This window comes from Arachis ipaensis, chromosome B07 (assembly GCF_000816755.2).
Source record: "Arachis ipaensis cultivar K30076 chromosome B07, Araip1.1, whole genome shotgun sequence".
NCBI classification, from domain to species: Eukaryota; Viridiplantae; Streptophyta; class Magnoliopsida; order Fabales; family Fabaceae; genus Arachis; species Arachis ipaensis.
Genome location: NC_029791.2, coordinates 103,856,421 through 103,865,612, shown reverse-complemented (window position 1 = coordinate 103,865,612; position 9,192 = coordinate 103,856,421). Strand labels below are relative to the sequence as shown.

At 36.1% G+C, this 9,192-nt stretch overlaps 1 long non-coding RNA gene across 1 annotated transcript in view; it reads right to left on the bottom strand.

The window, feature by feature from the left end:
• The window catches only part of LOC110264697, a 7,258-nt gene continuing 4,381 nt past the window's right edge, over positions 6,316-9,192 (bottom strand). The window contains exon 3 of the long non-coding RNA XR_002350868.1: positions 6,316-6,418. This is a non-coding gene — a long non-coding RNA (uncharacterized LOC110264697). The remainder of the gene's footprint in view (positions 6,419-9,192) is intronic.

Below are 9,192 nucleotides of genomic sequence, written 5' to 3'. Positions count from 1 at the left end.
TTCAAAAATATTTTCTTTGGTTTAATCTTGTGTCAAGTCTTTAAGTTTGGTGTTTTCTTGTTTGTGTTCTTTTAATTTTCGAAATTTGTGTTTTGGTATTCTAAAAATTTTAAATTTGGAGTTCTTGTTTGTGTTCTTGTGTTCTTTGAGTCTTTAAATTTTGTTCTTTGTGTTCTTGTGAGTCTTCAAAGTGTTCTTGAGTCTTGTATGTGTTTTGATCTTAAAATTTTTAAGTTTGGTGTCCCTTTGTATTTTCCTCCAAAATTTTCGAAAAACAATGGTGCTTGATCTAAAAATTTTAAGTCTTGTGTCTTTTTTGTGTTTTTCTCTTTCATCATAAAATTCAAAAAAATAAAAAATATCTTTTCTAACTAATTTTCACCTTAATTTTCGAAATTTTTCAAAAAAAATTCAGATTTTGATTTTAAAATTTTATCTTATCTTATCTTAGTTGTCAAGTTTTCAAAAATCAAATTTTTCAAAAATAAAAATCATATATTTTTCGAAAATCTTATATTTTTCACTTTTTAAAATCTTATCTTATCTTTTTCTAAATTTTAAATTTTAATTTCAAATCTTTTCTTATCTTATCTTTCATTTTATTTTTAAATTAAAATTTTTTTCTTAATTAATAACTTATCTTCTCTCTCCTATTTTTCAAAACTTCCTAACTAACTCCTCTCTTCTTTAATTTTCGAAATAATATCATATCTTCTCTCTCATCTTTTTTAAAATCACCTAACTAACTCTCTCTCCTTAATTTTCGAAAATTACTTCTCTTCTTCTCTCTCTTCTTTTTCAAAACTACCTAACTAACTCTCTTCTCTCTTAAATTTTTGAAAATTTCTCTCTCTTCTCTCTCTTCTATTTTTGAAAATTCACTAACCAATTTTAAAATATTTTTAAATTACTAACCATATTTTCAAAAATTAATTAATTAATTAATTAATTAATTAAATAAAAAAATATATTTTAATTCTTATTTACTTTTTCTATTTATACTTTTTCTCTTCTCATCTCTATTCATTCACCTCTACTTTTTTCAACTCTTTGCCTATAATTCTTTATCTTCCTTTATTTCTTCTTCACATCTCACTGGAAGCTCTTTGATCCAAGTGGCACAAAAAGCTTCCTTGTGATTTCTTTTTCTATCTCCTCTTATTTACTTTTATCTACTACATCCAAGGTATTTTTTCTTTTACTTATTTATTTATTTTTTATTTTTATTTGATAATAGTACCAGAGTTAATTCAGAAAGACAAGGCAACTCCGACTCTCAACTCTATTCCTGGCATATAATTCCTAATAGTTAACTTCTTATGATTCTTCCTGACTAAGACCTGCAAGACAACCATAGCTTGCTTCAAGCCACAATCCTCGTGGGATTGACCCTGACTCGCTCAGGTATTACTTGGACGACCCAGTGCACTTGCTGGTACTGCTGCTGTACGAAATAGTGTGGGTTTTGCATACACGCGCACCAAGTTTTTGGCGTCGTTGCCGGGAATTGTTGAGTTTGGACAAACTGCCGGATTGTTTTACTCCTTAGATCAGGTAAGTTTATTTTACATTATTTTAATTGAGTCTTTAATTTTTGTTTTCTTCTTCATAATTTTCAAAAATTTCAAAAACTTTTTCAAAAATATTTTTCTTTTCTTTGTTTGATCTTTATTCTTGTTTTGAGTCTTTTGTTTTTGTTCTTGTTGTGTTTTTCAATTTTTATGAGTCTTTCTTTCTAAAATTTTCAAAAATATTTTCTTTGGTTTAATCTTGTGTCAAGTCTTTAAGTTTGGTGTTTTCTTGTTTGTGTTCTTTTAATTTTCGAAATTTGTGTTTTGGTATTCTAAAAATTTTAAATTTGGAGTTCTTGTTTGTGTTCTTGTGTTCTTTGAGTCTTTAAATTTTGTTCTTTGTGTTCTTGTGAGTCTTCAAAGTGTTCTTGAGTCTTGTATGTGTTTTGATCTTAAAATTTTTAAGTTTGGTGTCCCTTTGTATTTTCCTCCAAAATTTTCGAAAAACAATGGTGCTTGATCTAAAAATTTTAAGTCTTGTGTCTTTTTTGTGTTTTTCTCTTTCATCATAAAATTCAAAAAAATAAAAAATATCTTTTCTAACTAATTTTCACCTTAATTTTCGAAATTTTTCAAAAAAAATTCAGATTTTGATTTTAAAATTTTATCTTATCTTATCTTAGTTGTCAAGTTTTCAAAAATCAAATTTTTCAAAAATAAAAATCATATATTTTTCGAAAATCTTATATTTTTCACTTTTTAAAATCTTATCTTATCTTTTTCTAAATTTTAAATTTTAATTTCAAATCTTTTCTTATCTTATCTTTCATTTTATTTTTAAATTAAAATTTTTTTCTTAATTAATAACTTATCTTCTCTCTCCTATTTTTCAAAACTTCCTAACTAACTCCTCTCTTCTTTAATTTTCGAAATAATATCATATCTTCTCTCTCATCTTTTTTAAAATCACCTAACTAACTCTCTCTCCTTAATTTTCGAAAATTACTTCTCTTCTTCTCTCTCTTCTTTTTCAAAACTACCTAACTAACTCTCTTCTCTCTTAAATTTTTGAAAATTTCTCTCTCTTCTCTCTCTTCTATTTTTGAAAATTCACTAACCAATTTTAAAATATTTTTAAATTACTAACCATATTTTCAAAAATTAATTAATTAATTAATTAATTAATTAAATAAAAAAATATATTTTAATTCTTATTTACTTTTTCTATTTATACTTTTTCTCTTCTCATCTCTATTCATTCACCTCTACTTTTTTCAACTCTTTGCCTATAATTCTTTATCTTCCTTTATTTCTTCTTCACATCTCACTGGAAGCTCTTTGATCCAAGTGGCACAAAAAGCTTCCTTGTGATTTCTTTTTATGACCAGGAACAGGGATAAAGAACCCCTCTTGATTCTTGATCCTGAACCTGAGAAGACTCTGAGGAGGCGTTTATAACAAGCTAAAGCACAACACTCCGGAAGAGACCTTTCAGAAAGTTTTAAACAAGAAATAGAGGATATAGACAAACCACAAGAAGAGCCTAGAAAGGTCCTTGGTGACTTCACCATGCCTACATCTGACTTTTATGGCAGAAGCATTGCTGTACCTGTCATGGAGCTAACAATTTTGAGCTTAAGCCTCAGTTAGTCTCTCTTCTGCAGCAGAACTGCAACTTCCATGGACTTTCATTGGAAGATCCACATCAGTTCTTAGCATAATTTTTACAGATCTGTGATACTGTAAAGACTAATGGAGTTAATCCTGAAGTATATAAGCTTATTCTCTTTTCCTTTGCCTTAAGAGACAGAGCTAAGTTCTGGTTGGATGCCCAACTAAGAGAGAGTCTTGACTCTTGGAAAAAGCTTGTTAATGCTTTTCTGGCTAAGTTCTTTCCTCCTCAAAGGATGAGTAAGATTAGAGTGGAAGTTCAAACCTTCAGACAAAGAGAAGGTGAATCCCTCTATGAAGCTTGGGAAAGATACAAGCAACTGATCAGGAGATGTCCTCCTGACATGCTCTCAAAGTGGTCCCTCATAGGCGTATTCTATGATGGTTTATCTGAGATGTCTAAAATTTTATTGGACAGCTCTGCAGGTGGGTCTCTCCACTTGAAGAAAATACCTGCAGAAGCTAGAGAGCTTATTGAAATGGTTGCAAACAACCAATTTATGTGCACCTCTGAGAGGAATCCTGTAAACTATGGTGTCTCTCAGAAGAAAGGAGTTCATGAAATTGAGACTCTGAATGCCATCCTGGCTCAGAATAAGATCTTGACCCAACAGGTCAACATGATCTCTCAACATCTCACTGGGATGCAAACTGCACCTGGCAATAATCAGGAAGCTTCTTTTGAAGAAGAAGCTTATGATCCTGATCAACCTACTATGGAGGAGGTGAATTACATGCGAGAATCCTATGGAAACACTTACAATCCTTCATGGAGGAATTATCCTAACCTTTCATGGAAGGATCAACAAAAACCTCAGCAAGGTTTCAATAACAACCAAGGTAGTAGGAACCATAATAGGTTCAATAATAGACCACCATTCCCATCTTCTCAAGGGAATATGGAGACCTCTAAGCAGAGCCTTTCTGACTTAGCTACTCTAGTCTCCAGTCTCACTAAGACCACCCACAATTTCATTAATGAAACAAGGTCCTCTATTAGAAATTTAGAGGTACAGGTTGGTCAATTGAGCAAGAGAATCCCTGAGATCCCTCCTAGCACTCTTCCCAATAATACTGAGGTTAATCCTAGAGAAAAGTGCAAGACCATAACCATGGAGGTAGAGGATGAATTAGAGGAGATTAGAAAGGCATTGAACGCCAGTGAAGAAGCCTTCACTGCGTGTTCAATGCCCACCAGCCCAGGGAAGCTAGCGTTGAACGCCAGCAAGGACATCCCTGCTGGGCGTTCAACGCCCAGAATACTAGAGGGACTGGCGTTTAACGCTAGCCAGGGTGGACAGCAAGGGCGTTCAATGCCCAATAAGCTGACAAAGCTGGCATTGAACGCCAGTCAAAGCACACCCTTTAAGTGCCTAGATCCCACTCAAGACCCCTCTAGCCCAGTACCAAAGAAAACCATAAAGACAATTGAGGTTCCTTTGAATGCACTTCTGCAGTGCATGAGTTCTGATGACTACTCATCCTCAAGTGAGGATGAAGACACTAGGAAAGAGCAAGTTGCTCGATACCTAGGAGCTCTTATGAAGATGAATGCCAAGCTATTTGGTACAAGGCCTCTGGAGGAAGAATCTCTACTGCTTACCAAAGAACTCCATACCTTGGTTCAGCAAGAGCAACCTCAGAAGCTTCCAGATCCTGGACGCTTTCTGATTCCTTGCACCATAGGCACTATGACCTTTGAAAAGGCTCTATGTGACTTAGGGTCAAGCATCAACCTCATGCCATTCTCTGTAATGGAGAAGCTGGGAATCTTTGAGGTACAAGCTGCACACGTCTCTTTAGATATGACAGATAAGACCATGAAGAAGCCATATTGTAAGACCCAAAATCTTTGAAAAATGGCTATCATTAGCTAATTTTAAATTCAGGGTTTCTGTAGCTTTAATTTCAGAAATTTCTCTATTAAAGAAAATTAAAACAAGTTTTGATTTATTGAATTTGAAATAAATTGAGATTATTATCCAATTTTACAATTATTGGATTATTTTCTATATTCAAATTATAAAGTTGGTAGTTGTGAAATAATAAGGATTTTTATATGATTTAGATTAAATAATTAATATTTTAAATATTAATACTGCTATTTTGGAAAATAGTGAAATTAATTATATTATTTCTAATTTTTAGATTTGGGCATTTTATTGAAAATAATTTGTAAAGTTGATGAGCAAATAGTATTTTCTATGTACAAATAGTGTTGGATTTAATTTGGGTTTCAATTACTATATTATTCCCAATTTTATGTGAAATTACTATATTACCCCTAAACCTAATTTATCTAAACCCTAGCCTTCCCCACTCTCCTCAGCGCCGCACCTTTCACCAAACAGCCCACACCCCCATAGTTTTCTCCACCGTGAAAGAAAGAAGAAAGAAAGAAAGATGGGGAAATAGGGAAGATAGGGCCGTGGGAGAAGGGAGGAGGAGATGAAGGAGATTCGCGTCGGTGTGCTGGGCTCCACCGTCGCCGTCGCGTCGTCGCCGTCAACACTGCGAGATGCCATCCGCGTCACTGTCGCTGAAGCTCCGCGCCGCTGTCCAACCACCACGCCTCGCCGTCAGTTGCTGTTCATCTTCATCGCGATCAGAAGGAAGACCCACGCAAGAGTCAGTGGAGGAGGAGCCTCGCGTGTCACCATCAAGCTTGAAGAAGAGGGGCTGAGTTCCGCGTGACTGCCGTTCGAAGGGCTGAGCTTCGCCGCCGTTCGGCCCAGCCACGAGCTGCTGTCGGAATCATGCGAGGAGGAGTGCGACTCACCGCGCAGAGCTGCGCCGCCGTGTGCTATCGCCGTCGCCTCGGACTGCCGCCGCCATCCCTGTGCCACCACTGCTGGAGATCCACCCGATCTGGTCTGAAGGAAAGGAAGAGGTTCAGGCCGCCGTTGCTACTTGTGTTGTGAGCTTCTGCACCAGCCACCACCACAGGTGTCGCTGCCAGAGAAGGGAGCTGTATCTCTATGATTCTGGCCGCCGGGAGTGGTTCTGTGACTTCCGAAATCGCTGCCGGAGCTCCAGGCTGAGCTTCTGCCACTTGAGACCCTGCTGCCGTCGCCGGAAAAGTTTGCCAGTAAGGGTTTTAATTGAGGTTTCTACCTTTTTAAAATTTGAGAAGGTTTTAACGTTGCGCGATTTTTATGGTTAATCCATCGAAGCTTCTGGTCACCGCCGGAGCTGTTGCCGGGCCGGTTCGAAATCGCAGCTGCCTCATTGTGTTACTTCGGTAAGAAATTATGTTTCGAATGATCTTGCATTAGTATTCTGTTGTGTTTGGTTAATGAATATGAGTCTTGGTAACGTGGGATCGAGTTCTGATTATTATATCTTGCGATTAGTGTTGCTTTGGTTATTACGAACGTGACTGAGAGCTGAGGTTTTGGTTGCCGTCAGTTTGGGTTGAGGTGGAAAGGACTCTGTGAGACGTTTGGATTATGGAATTTGCGTTTTGAGGTAGGGGCGCTTTCCAAAAACTATATTCTTATATATTGGAATTATTACATATGGATACTGATGTGAGAGAATGTGTATTTGGTGATTGTATCGGCCTTATGTATGGCTTGATTTGCCTTGGTTGATTATGAACATCTGTTGGTTGAATTGTTGTGTGGTTTTGTGAAACGAAATGCTTTTCAAGTTGATTCTTTTAAAGCTTTGAGATCGAGTTTAATCCGTTGAGAATTGAATTGAGTTAATTTTATTGAGAATGTGAAAAAATAGAATCCACTCTTGAATTCAGCCTGGCTTGCTTTAAATGATCTGGTTTTTTATGAATGATAGTTACTGAACCGTTTCTTTGAAACTTTAGAAATGAGTTTATTCGGCTGATAATAATGATTTGATTTTTGAAACGGTTTTCTTGAAATATGGTATTGAGATTAACTGTTGGATTTTGGCTTGCCTTTGAATTGATTTTGGATTTTGGGCTGTTGGAAAAGGATTGTGGAATGGCTTTGTTGGGACCCAGACCGGGTGGCAAAGTCCAAGTTTTAGGGGAGATGCTGCCGAAATTTCTATAAAATCCGAGTCTTTATTGAAATGTTGTCTGGAAAAAATGATGAGCTGAAGGCTTCTACTATTTTAGTTGAAATATCAAGAAAAGGATGATTCATGCTTTTGAAATGAATTATTAAAGAGGGAATTGTGATTTAGTCTTGCTTCTTAAGAAAGGCATTGTATCTTTTTCAGGAGAAAGTTATTTAGATGAAACTTATGTTTTAAAACTGTTTTAAATGTGACAAGGTCAATGCCTTTGAATTTGACATGAGGGTTTCAATTAGAGGAGTTTCAATGATGTTGAAAGAACCTAAATGTCTATTGAAAAGTTTCATTTTGAAATGTTTTGAGAAAGGTTTTAAGTACTCTTTGAACTCTGAATTCTTGCAAGACTAAAACAATTTTGAACAGTTGAAACGTTCTAGAATTTATCATGGGGTTTGAAGTTGGTTTTGCCTAAGTAAAGGAAACGGCTTGAAAGAAGTAAATGATTACGTGACTCGGTTTGGCTTAGATCCTATTTTATTACTCAAATCGGAAAGCCAATGGTTTAATGATTTTAAATGAATTTGGCGAAATGAGTTATGCTATTATCCCCTAAGGACTTGGGACCTTGCCAAGAAACTTTGTTATAAAATCCCATTTTTGGATGGATGATTTTGAATGTTTCAAAATGAATCTTTAACTTTCCATGGTTATGGAAGTTTTGAAAAGAGGATGCCGAGAGTGGCATGGTTTTAAAAGGGGAATTTACCTTGAGTAAAAGTGGCTTATGAGCCTGAGATGATTTGAGAAATGAGATCTTTAAAGCTAAGGCTAAAAAGAGTTGGAACTTGATTTCAAAGTGAAATGATTTGGGAAAAAGTGATTTATGGCTTAAATGCCGATTTTATGAATTGATGATGTTGAATGTGGAAGTGCTATTTTGTTGTGAGCCGGAATGGCTATGTATGATTATAAATATTGGTTGATTCTGGATTGAACCGTGAGCCGGAATGGCTAAGTATGATATGAATATTGGCTGGTTCTGGACTGAACCGTGAGCTGGATGGCTGAGATGGATGTTGATCCATGGATGAGATTGAATGCATGTATATGCTGAATCATTGATAAATGTGAATGTTGCACTTCCACTATCGGAGATAAGAGTTTCCGTGGGAGAAAGCAGTGGCTAGCCACCACGTGCTCCAGGTTGAGACTCGAAGCTCTTTCGACCCTATGTCGTCAGGGTGGCCGGGCACTTTGAAAGCCGCGGATGAGCTCACCCCCATAAATATTCACCAGTGAGGGTGATGGATATGGATCATGATTATGATCAAGTTAATATTGAGTATAACTCGAGTTGGGGAGACACGACAGAGGGACAGTCCAATGGTTAGCTACCAGGACTTGTCGCGTTGGCTCTATAACCAACAGATGATATCATCAGCCACTAGGGACAGGCATGCATCATATATATCTATGTGACATTGTTTGCGTGTGCATATTGTACTTGATTTGCCTATGTGATTACTTGAGATTAACTACTACTTGTTCTACTTGCTATAACTGTTTGTTTGTGCTTGAACTTACTATCTGTGTTTGCAACTGGGACTCTGTTGGATTGTGATGATTGGTTGTTGGTTGGATTGTTTGGGCCTAGGGCCGTGGTTGAATTGAGATGGACCGATGGTTGGTTTCGATTTTGTGGTTATGGTTTGGAAATGTGTGAAAGGCTAATTTGGTTCAGCATAGATAAACCTTTTGAAATGCTTTTGAATATTGTTTTAAATGAACAGTTTCCTCTTTCAGAAAAGGATTTCAGATTTCTCTTTTATTGTAAACCTTTATTTTTAAAAAGGGGCATAAGACGGTTATTAATCACTGGTACAGTTTATCTTCACGTATCCTATTACAGTAATTTCCAAAAACCCTCTACTGAGAACCCTTTCGAGGATGATGTTCTCACCCCCCCTACATTTTTCCCCTTTCAGGATATGGACACAGAAGTTACGAAGAG